The sequence below is a fragment of the Triticum aestivum genome, chromosome 2B (assembly GCF_018294505.1).
Source record: "Triticum aestivum cultivar Chinese Spring chromosome 2B, IWGSC CS RefSeq v2.1, whole genome shotgun sequence".
NCBI lineage: Eukaryota > Viridiplantae > Streptophyta > Magnoliopsida > Poales > Poaceae > Triticum > Triticum aestivum.
The window spans coordinates 617,955,778-617,967,118 of NC_057798.1; the positions used below are offsets into that span (position 1 = coordinate 617,955,778).

Consider the following 11,341-nt stretch of genomic DNA (forward strand, 5'->3'; position numbering starts at 1 on the left):
TCTTCCTCTTCCCCCTTGTACAAAGTGGATAAGATTCTCGTTAAAGTGGCGGCCGAATCTGGCCCCTTGCGACCGCACCGGGTAGCGTCATCCTCCCCATTGAAATCCCACATGGGGTGGCCTCTGTATTGAAGCGGTTGCACCCCTCGCGTAATGCATATGGCCATGACCTTGATCATGGTCAGTCCGAAATGAGCCAACAACCTTATCCGGCCCATCAGGTACAGAACGTCCCTGTCAGCTTCCCTCTGAGGGTTCTGCGGGCGCCAACTCGGGCGCTTCTTCAACGGGGCATTATTGAACTCGGGGAGGCCGATCCGTACAGGGTCCGGCAGGGGGACGTCATCTATATAAAACCACTCTGAGGGCCAGTCTTCGGACACCCTCTTTGGGGTACCGGATAGATATTCGGTCCCGGCGATGCGCCATAGTTCGGCTCCGCCCACCTGATAAATAGACCCCTCTTGAGAATGGGGCACAAGGAAAAACAATCTCTTCCACAATGTGAAATGGGCCTCAACACCCAAGAACAGCTCACAGAGGGCCATGAAGCCCGCGATGTGCAAAATAGAGGCGGGCGTGAGGTTATGTAGCTGGAGGCCGTAGAACTCCAGCAACCCTCGGAGAAATGGATGAATTGGAAATCCTAGTCCTCTCATCAAATAAGGGACTAAGCATACCCGCTCTCCTTGAGAGGGATTGGGGACGCCCTCCACCTGCTCTCCGCCGCTATAGGCGGCAATCCCGGCTCGAACTGGGACCATATATGCTGGGGGAGAAGCCCTTGGACCGAAGCACTACTAACTCGCTATGCGGAACGGAACACCGCCCCCAATCTTCGGGTCGAGGGCTGGAGGCACGAGAGAAGGAGCGGCACCGACTAGCCATGATGGAATGGATCTCTGTCAAAGGCGCTCTGATGAAGACTCGCGGAGGGAAGATGGTGCGAATTGGATCTAAATCCTCGTCTCTTTTATGGGCGGCTCATTAACGCAACCGGGGGGTAAGTAAAAAAGAAAATCCCCTGGCTTTTCGCATTCGTTTGACGCGTGGAAGATGCTCATTATGGGGCACAGAAGCCGAGGAGGACAGCACGTAATAGAAGTCGAACACTATTCGACGGATACAGGGAATTTGAAGGAGAACCCGCCTTGCAATGCCGAAGACAACTTGCGCGCCGGACTCGTCGTCATTGAAGCCTGGTTCGGGGGCTACTGAGGGAGTCCTGGATTAGGGGGTGTCCGGATGGCCGGACTAAGACCTTTGGCCGGACTCCCGGACTATGAAGATACAAGATCGAAGACTCCGTCCCATGTCCGGATGGGACTTTCCTTGGCGTGGAAGGCAAGCTTGGCGATACGATATGAAGATCTCCTCCCATTGTAACCGACTCTGTGTAACCCTAGCCCTCTCCGGTGTCTATATAAACCGGAGAGTTTTAGTCCATAGGACGAACAACAATCATACCATAGGCTAGCTTCTAGGGTTTAGCCACTCCGATCTCGTGGTAGATCTACTCTTGTACTACCCATATCATCAATATTAATCAAGCAGGAGTAGGGTTTTACCTCCATCAAGAGGGCCCGAACCTGGATAAAAACATCGTGTCCCTTGTCTCCTATTACCATCCGCCTAGACGCACAGTTCAGGACCCCCTACCCAAGATCCGCCGGTTTTGACACCGACAGTGTGCCTCCTGCTGCACCAATGCGGTCTAAAGAAGCTCCCTAGCCCTTCATGTTTCAATCGCCGCCGGAGAGTCGCCATCTACTGGGAGAGCCGCCAGCCGTGTTGCCACAGAAATCATGTTATCCAACGGGTTAGAAAAATGACCCGGTGGAATTGGCACATGTTGAGGCAGAACAGTGTTCAAACGAGGTGGCTCTGTTATACGTGGCTGAACCGGCGTTCCGGCCCCAGGTGCTGCAACCTGGTTTAACTGTGGCGGGTTGCTGGTCCCCGCCCTAGGCGTGCAAAAAAGATTTCTTGCCTCATAAACCGAAGGTAGATGAGACCTATGCCTCCTTCTCAGGACTTCATTTGAAGCGTTCGATCCATCGTGAGCCGGTAGGCCTCTGCTTGAATCTGTTGTGCCTGGACATCCAGGGCAGCCTACTCTGCAGCCATCCTGACGTCCTCAGCCGCCAGATCTGCCTTGGCTTGTTCTATCTCCTCTTGCAACTTTGCAACCTCTACATTATGCTGATCTCGATTCGCCGGGTTTTCCTCTGTTGTCAACAAGGCTGTCAACTTATCCAACAAATCTGTCAAAACTTAAGCCGACGGGCGCACAGGACCTCCTGCCCCAGCTGCCATTGTTGCTGTTGACCCGGAGGTCATTGCTGGCATGGTTGAGGAAGTCTGCACAGGCTGCGTCCCAGCCATAAAGATTGCAAACCGATTCGGCGGCTCATAAGGGTCCGGAATACTGTCGCCATCGGAATAGCCCCCAAGCCTATCATCTTGCAGCTGATACAACAAAGTAGTCTCGCCCGTGGACAACTCACCATCCGAGTAGATGGCCGTCTCACCGCCAGACATAGATCCTTCATCAAATTCCCCTCCATGGACGCATCCCAAGAAGGCACGCTTCACGGCGGGTTGAGCTCGGGCGGGTCTTGCACGCTGAGCCATCTCAATGATGTCGGTGCAGATGTCCGGCTCAAGTCCCGGCTCACTGATCTTGCCGATGAAGACGTGAATTCCATCGAAGGGGACCTGGTACCCGTACTCAATTAAGCCGGCCTCGGGGCCCCAGCCTACATCGTCGATGTAGAGCTTGCCGCGACGGCTCTTGGTCATCCAGCCCACAGCGTATCCCTTGATCCCTTCGAAGCTGCCCTTCAAGAACTCGAAACCACCATGCGATGGCCCCATGGTGGGCGCCAACTATCGTGGAATAGTCAGCCAGATATCCTCTTGAAAGGACTTTGTCGTGAAGCCATCGCCTCTAGGTTAGCTTAAAGGGGTTAAACGGGACAAAGGACAAAGGAATTTATACTGGTTCGGCCCCTTGCGGTGAAGGTAAAGGCCTAATCCAGTTTGAGGTGGTATTACTTATGTCTCGATTACCAGGGAGCGAATCCTCTCCCCTCACCACCGGTCTGCACCCTCCCCTTCCCTCCCCTCCACTCCTCCCTCGCCTCCAGCCAGAATCGTCGCTCCCGCCTTCCACCACCCCCTCGTGCCATTCACAGCGCCACCGCCACCAACCGCCCCCGTCTCCCTCACCTTGCCACCAGCCCCCACCTTCTCTTCCCCTCCCAAGGGAAGGGAAGGAATTGAAGGAAGGGAGGGAAGGCTGACCCAGGAGGTCGTTCAAGCGCCCAAATCCACACCGCTGCCATCGACACGCAGGGCTGTAGATATTTTCATCCGTTCCCCTCCCCTCTCCCGATGGATGGCGACGACGAGATCTCCCCCGATGTCGACGCCGGGGAGCCAGCGACCGCAGCGGCGGGGCCGGATGGTCGGTGCGCGGGGCGATCCTCTGGGACGAGATCCTGCCACACCGCTCGCTTCGGGTGCTCCTCGTCGAGCACAACGACTGCACCCGCTAGGTCGTTTTTTTGACACCTGAAACAGTAGGAGAGCCTCCTACTGCAAATTTAATAAAAGAATGGAAGTATGTTACAAAAGATTATTTACAAATCATCCCATTTGGGGAATGAGGGGGGGTGGGGGGCCTATTAGAGGGAGTTAAGGAAGGATGAGAGAAAGGGTTTATGTTTATCTCCTACTCTACAAGTCAGGAGAGCAAGATCTTCCTTTAGTCTAGCAAGCCAGGAGGCTTGGGATGGAAGCACTCCTCGAAAGTGCTTATTATTACGTTCCTTCCAGATGCTCCAGGCAGCAAGCATGAAGATTTCCATGAACAGTGGTTTCTTCCAAGAGATTTTGGCTTGTTCAACCCAATCAAGACGTGAAGGTACTGCATGGCCCCTGATCTGAAGTTTGTCCCAACATTGAAGGCTGAAATTGCATTCCAAGAAGAGATGCTCCACTGTTTCATTGCTGCAATTGGGGCATAGGAGGCAACTAAAGTCATTGCCAATGTTATAGTGTCTCCTTTTGAGCATGTCTCTGGTGTTGAGTCTATCCGAGAGTAGCAACCAGCCAAAAACTTTAATCTTCATTGTTGCTTTAGATTTCCAGATCCATCTATATGCTCGGTGTGCATGGACATCCTTGAAGTAGAAAGTGTAGAACCTGTTGGCTGAGTAGTAGTTGGTCCCCCAAATGCATGTCCATTCATCATTAGTCAGGGGGTTTAGGAATTCAACGTGCCTGGTTTTCTGCTGGAGGTCTCGAGTCTCATCAAGGGCTTGGGTGGAGAGTGGTAGATGAAACGTTTCACTAAGAGACGTGTTGTTCAAGAAAGCTCGCACAGATATATCTTCCTCTTGAGTGAAGGAGAATGCTCTGGGGTGGGTCTCAGCCAAAACGTCGCCAATCCAGGCATCCTTCCAGAATAAAGCCGAAGATCCATTGTGAATAGTCACCTTGGTGACACCTCTATATACTAGCATGAGTTTTGAAACGTCTCGCCACCAGAAAGAACCACACGGATCGGTTGCATGTGGGATTTTATGGGTGTAATATGTGTTCCAAATCAACTCCACCTAAGGTAGGTCCCAGTGGTTATAGAATTTGTGGAGGAATTTGAGGAGTAGCGCATCACTTTGCACCTGAAGATTAAGAATGCCAAGCCCTCCACACTCTTTAGGTTTGCAGATCATGTCCCATGAGGCCAAGGAGTTGCACTTGTCACCTTGGTCAGTTTTCTTTGTCCATAAGCATTTTCTTCTGATTTTGTCTATGAGCTCAAGAATGCCCGCCAGGTCGTCACCGCACTCCTCCGCAATAGAACCAACTTCCTTCTTCTAGCTTAGCCCGTCAATTTTTCTGCTGCTGAACTGGGCTCTGTTTCTGTTTCTTCTCGGGAGGTGACGCCAGTGGCGGCGGCGGCGGACAAGATGAAGGTGTGGGAGGTCATGCGAGGTCGCGCATACGCCTTTGAACTCGTGCTCACGGAGGTCAACATGCCCACGCTCTCCGGAATCGACCTGCTCTCCAGGATCGTCGCGGGAGACGAGTGCAAGAACATCCCTGTTATAAGTAAGACCACCGGCGTACGACTAACGCTTCATATCAGCTTGAATTATCATCAGTGGCGTAGGGCTCAGGACGATGGATGGAGGGATTTGGTCTGATTTTAGTGATGCTAGAGAGAATTTGGTTGGAATTGATGGTGTTATGTAGCACTTCAGTGTTACCTGACTTTGAAATAGGTAGATGGCAGCTTGGATTGATTTCGTCCATGCCTGCTTGACGAACTGAGATGTTCTGCAGCCAGCTGCATTTGGTGGTGCGGTGCACACACTGAAGATACTGAATTCACATGCTTGTTAACTGAATAGAGCCTCTTGTTCTGCAACCTGCTTGACTAACTCACACTGTTAGGATTGACAAGACTGGCGTGGAGTTCCCGGGCTTACAAAAATAGAGTTCAGTGGTGAACTGCCAATGGAAATTTCAGTAGTAAAAGCTGGGACTCTAAATTTCAAATTTCCATAGTACATCGGTAGGAACTTGGGTTCTGTATGTTCAGATAGATATTATGCAAATGTGCACCCTTATTTCAAGTATTTTAGGACGGAGGGAGTGTTTTTTACATAGTATACTTCTGACCATGGCTCATACCCGGCAGCCCTATTCGCCGCGGCTTTCTGATGGCTGTTGCAAATTCCTAGCTTCAGTATGCATTCACTGTGTTGTGTGTGTGTGTGTGTAACCATTGTGTAGATTGCAAAATGGCTAGCAAAACAGGAGCAGTACCATGAAGCAGCTATGTGTCTTGTTATCTGCTCTGCTTTCATGGGCATGCCTGTGTATCTCATTAAATTCGGCCTCTGAAGCAAAACTTGCTTCCATGCTCTGCTTCAGATAGCACACAGACAAGATACTACTCCATACACTACTACTGCTACTGTATTTCATTTCATAGTTCAAAATGCTACTACTGAGTAGCACATATTTTCATTTCTAATGAGTGATGTTTTTCCTAGGAGAGAAAATAGCAGTAGCCATGTACCAGGAATGCATTTTTTTCTAAGGTGATTCATCTAGTGACTGCATTGCTTTTGTCCCAATTTTGATAGGCCCAAGTAAATGAGTGCTCGAAAGCATGCCCATGCTTTTGCCCCCCTTCTCTTGGGACTGGTCTTCTCCCCCTTTATGCCATGTTCTTTTGAACAGGAAAAGAGGCCATAACCCTTGTAATTATGCACAAGCTCTTTGCTTTTTACCTGCAAAAATTGTTAGTTCTTCTAAAAAAATTGTTAGTTGATGGTTGTCCAACTGCAGGTCCAGCCAACTAGTAGTCAGGTGTAGATGCTTGAATTGCATAGGGCCAACTAATTGCCCCTTGCTGGCGGCAAACAAACAAGATTTTGTGCCATGCTTTTTTGGTAGTATACTAGTACAGGCCGAACTTGCTGACTGATAGGTGGATTGGTTTGTCCATGTTGTGCAGGTAAGGAGGGCGAGATGGTGAAGCACAACAATGTCATCCCCAACGGCCACTTGAAGAAGCACTGGCAGAACTATGTCAAGACGTGGTTCAACTAGCCCGCCCGCAAGTAGAGGCGCCGCATCGGTGAGCACCCCCAGATCCTGGCTGTGATGTCTCTGTTTTCCCTTTGTGCGTGAGGATCTGTAATTTTAACATCGGTAGTTTGGTATCTCTTATGATTATGGTGATGTACATGACTGTAAAGGATGTGGTTGGGAGTTGATCTATAAAATGCTATAGAATGCCATCTATGATATCTGTTAAGCCTTTGGGTCAGTTAGTTTTTTCTAGTACATCTACCATGAATTCAACTTTGATGCTAGGCTAGACGTCTCTGGTACACATCTGTAGTGCCATGTCTCTTTATGTTTGTAAGTTGAGTCCAGCAGTAACATGTGAGTAACATTTGCACTGGTGTATGCATTTAGCTCTAAGGAATTAAGTGCATGTTTGCTACAGCAGACAGCACTGGTGTATGCATTTACCTCTAAGGAATTAAGTGCATGTTTGCTACAGCAGACAGCAGAGCAGAGTAGATGTATCATCATTATTTTTTTGTTGTTGATTTACTAGTAAGTTACAATCCCGTGACAATTGTTTTGGTCGCGGACAGCTTGTGCATTATGTTCTGAAGGGTGTTCTTCCAATATGATAGCGCTTTGCAGCCTGTGCTCATTTTTATTGCCTGTTTTCCTTATGATTTATTCGTCTGATTTTTGGTATGTTCTGAAGGGTATTCTTCCAATATGATAATATATTCTGAAGGGCATTCTTAGGATCCTTATTTTCTTTTCCTGATGTCTTGCTTCTGGGGCAGCATTGTACATCATTCTCCTCCTTTATTTATTCTGTGATCTGCCAGTTTGCGGCGTCCATCGCTTCTGTCCAAGTGCTCTTCATCTTGTGTGTCATCTGCAAGGAAATCAAGTTAACTAGGTGTTGCTCTTTTCATGTTCTGCTTCATACATACATGCATATGTGATTGCTCCCTGCCTTCCTGCGTGCTACATCACTGCTAGCATAAATCAAAGAGAAGAAAGAAATCTACCTATTTTTTTCTGCAGCCTTTAATGAATTCAATGAATTTGTAGCCTTTAATGAATTCAATGTATGACTGTGATGAGAATTATGGTACTACTTGCTGTTTGCATCCTATACTTTGCTTGTGAATGATGCTATGTTGTTCTGCAGACTGTCATATATTTTTGTGTTGTTTTTGCTGAATAGATTGAATATCTTTGCTACATACTGTAGCTTGTAGATTTGCAAACTAACCTTCTATAGTTATCTTCCTTTTCTACAGACCGCCTATGACGTGGACGGCGACGACAACAGGAGGACGCCAGTTCTGGTCGGGAACATGGCCTTATCCTGCTCGAGGAGGGACGCACCTAGGCATCGGCCCTGTCCGGAAACAAGGGGTCTGCTCCTCTGCTTCCAAGGCAACCAAGTTGCCCTGCCTGAGCTCGATGAGTCCAGCCCGGCCACGACCATGCACTGCTCCCAGCAGGTAGCACCTCCCTCTCCCTCTGCTCACTCATGTGCTGCTACTCTCCCTGCACGGGCTGCTGCTATCGTAATTTTTATAATGGTTGATGTTTGTTAGCTAGTTAAACGGCTTGCTTTCTGCTAATGGCCCATTAGGTAGAGTAGCTATGCACCTGGTGGTGGTCATGGCCAACGGCGTAGCCAGGATTGGCTGACGCCCCGGGCCAAAAGTGAAGGGCCAAACTTTTGTCTCAAAAACTATCCCAGTTTTAAGTCATACAAAAGTAACGCTCATTTTTAATGATAAAAATATGAACACGCTCCTTGATAGATACATCTCTAGACTCATCAACCAGTAAGGAAAATTATCTATCTCCAATTTCATCAATAATGGCTTTGGAGGTCTCTTTTGCACACGCCTTGCACAAGTCCAATTGTATCTCAGGTGAAATTAGCTTATGGTTCGCTCCTGCATCCCCAATCAATTTGCATGCCTCTCGGTCTTTCTCTATGAGCCAGCCCAACAATTCCTTAAAGTTACCCTTATTCTTTGAGCTAGTAGACTCATCATGTCCACGAAAAGCTAGACCTTGTAGCAGCAAAAATTTGATAACACGCAATATAATCAAGAGACGAGCTTTGTATTCTTCTTCGTCCTTCTGAGTACCTCGATCAAACACATGTGGCAGATTTTGCCACTGATTTTTGAAAGCCTCATAGTGTTGTCTAGCCTTATTATGAGCACTATCATGTTTACCAACATGTTCATCAAGAATTGTGGTACCAAGAATCATGAAAGCTTTTAAACCCTTTTCCTACCCATTTCCGTTCATGTACATGATCAGTTGGTTGGCATGGACCCTTCTAGCAAGATCCCTAATGTCTGGATCCAAATTCTCAATAGGTATTCTCTTACCAGGGTCTGGTTCGATATCAGCGGGCTTAAGTTGAGCCGTAACATGAGGAATATCATCACCTGGTCGTGTTGAAGGGCCTGTTTCTGTTACTGTGGAATCAGGGCTTTGTGGTTGAAAAAGAAGATGTCATTGTCCTGGTTCTTTTATTTATCTTGTCTTCCTGAAAATTGGAACAAAAATTAGGAAAGTAGTTTCTACTGCAGCAATCAAACAACCAATCAATCCATCAAGGTGTATTTTGAAGCAGCAATTTGAATGGAGCAAAAACATCTAATAGATGCTCTGTTGTGTGCTTTGTCAAATAAAATTAGGATTTGGGAGTGGCCGAGTGGGCAGAGCCGTGGAGGACAGAAGAAGCATACCTGGCTCTGGCTGGCTGAACGGTGGCGCCGTGGCGGGTGGCAGGAGGCGGGGCGAGGTCGCCGGCCGGCCGGACGGTGGCCCCAGGACGGAGGCGGGGCATCGCTGGACGAGAGGTCGGGCGAGGTCGCGCACGAGCGGCTGAGTGCAGGTGAAGCCGTGCAAGCGGGGTCACCGCCTCGCCGGAGTGAACGCTTGGACGGGGTCGCCGGATTTGACAAGCGGCGGCCGGCAGCTGGCTGCCTGCGTCGATGAGTAGCGTATAGGGTTCGTCTCTGCCTCTCTGCTCTTTGGCTCTCTGCACGGTCAACTGGTCGAGAGGGCCTGGGCAGCCGGCGGGTGATGGGCTGGGCCAAGCCAACGCCCCAGGCCACTTTTGAAAATCTAAAAAATATAGGCTAAAAAAATTCCCATGCCCCGGGCCATGGCCCTGGTGGCCTGGGGCCCAGCTACGCCTTTTGGTCATGGCCTTGCTGCTTCATTAGTTTTTTTCCTTTGGGTCATTAGCTAGCTATGCTATGCATGTGGTGATTAATTTGCAAGAAAGAATTTCTGTCCTTGTTTTCATTTCCTTGCTCTAGTCAAATTCATCCTTTTTTAATACTAGCACTAGCACATCAGAGTACTAATACTTGTTAGATTTTGAGTATGCCACTGGTGCTAAAACAACAACAACAACAACAACCACCAATTACCATAGCATGCCTCTGTTTTGGTAACTAGTTGATGCACTCAATTAAATTAGCCCAACGACTAATCTAGTACATTATTAATTGTTGCTCTTCCACTATTAAGGTATCTCTTGGTTTGCAATGGTACAGCTATAAATGTCATTTTTTTGAATGGTCTGTTCATAATATATTTGCCCCAGTTTTCTAATTCTTCTCTCATTCATGTAACAGGGTGACAGAGGAAGCCATGTTGCCGTTTTGTTTGTTCCCAGCCCTGAATATGGTCGTCCAGCTAGTCTGGCATGTTGTTTGTCTGACTATGGTCGTCCGGCGAGTCTGTCATGTTGTCATTTTCTTGTAAAGCACTACTGTATCACACATGTAGAGCTTGTTACACTTGTAGAGCTTGTAAAGCAGTATTGTATCACACTTGTAGAACTTGTAGAGCTTGTATTACACATGATCATATGTATTGGCACGGATAAAGCTTGTTACTTTTGTTGCCACTGTATTACGTGATTTGGTTGCTCTTATTTGAAGTATTATGTGAGCTTTTTGTTTGCCAATTTAAATACTGGTTGAAATATGAAGAATATGAGCCTGATAGATGGGACCCACTTACCAGAACATGACCAATGGGACCCCTGGGACCCATCTTACTAGTGGACCCATTTAATAAAAGAGGAAAATGAAATTGTTTAGACAAAAAGGCACGGCCCAACAATAAAAAGGCTGCAACATTGGGCTTGGCCCATGAATTCGATCAAAAATGGATAGAAAAAATAAAAAGGCTGAATTGTTGGGCTCGACCCATCTAAAACACCAAATTGGACCGGGCTGATTTTAATTTTTGACCTTTTCAATTGGTCACAATTTTACCACGTAGATTGCCACATCGGATCCGACGTGGCCTGGGCAGACACCTAGTGACCAAAACAAAAGGTCATGGGTTCCACGACCTTTTGTTTTGGTCGTAAATGTCTACGACCTTATCCCGAAGAAGGTCGTTAATTTGAGTTTACAACTGCCAGCTTTTGACCATCTGCTTTTGGTCACAAAAAGGTCGCAAATGAAAAACAATGACCTTTTAGTGACTAATAGTGGTGGTCACAAGTTGACATATTTCTTATAGTGCCAGCTCAAGAACACCTCACCTCCTGAGGCTCATTCATCCTTTGTACTTGTTCATCCATAGCCCCTCGAGGCAATCCACCACACCACACTGGAGTAGGGTATTACACCATAATGGTGGCCTGAACCAGTATAAATCTCTGTGTCTTTGTGTCTCTTTGAGCTCGACGCGTTAGGCCAAGGTAGATCATGAGTAGGCA

The 11,341-nt window shown here is 48.0% G+C and overlaps 1 long non-coding RNA gene across 1 annotated transcript; it reads right to left on the reverse strand.

Moving 5' to 3' along the window:
* Positions 1-7,383: 7,383 nt before the first annotated feature.
* On the reverse strand, positions 7,384-9,665 carry LOC123046324 (uncharacterized). The gene is made up of 2 exons (XR_006422185.1): positions 9,342-9,665; positions 7,384-9,139 (listed from the first exon to the last, which is right to left on the reverse strand). It is a non-coding gene; the product is annotated as an uncharacterized lncRNA (long non-coding RNA).
* Between the last annotated feature and the right edge of the window lie 1,676 nt (positions 9,666-11,341).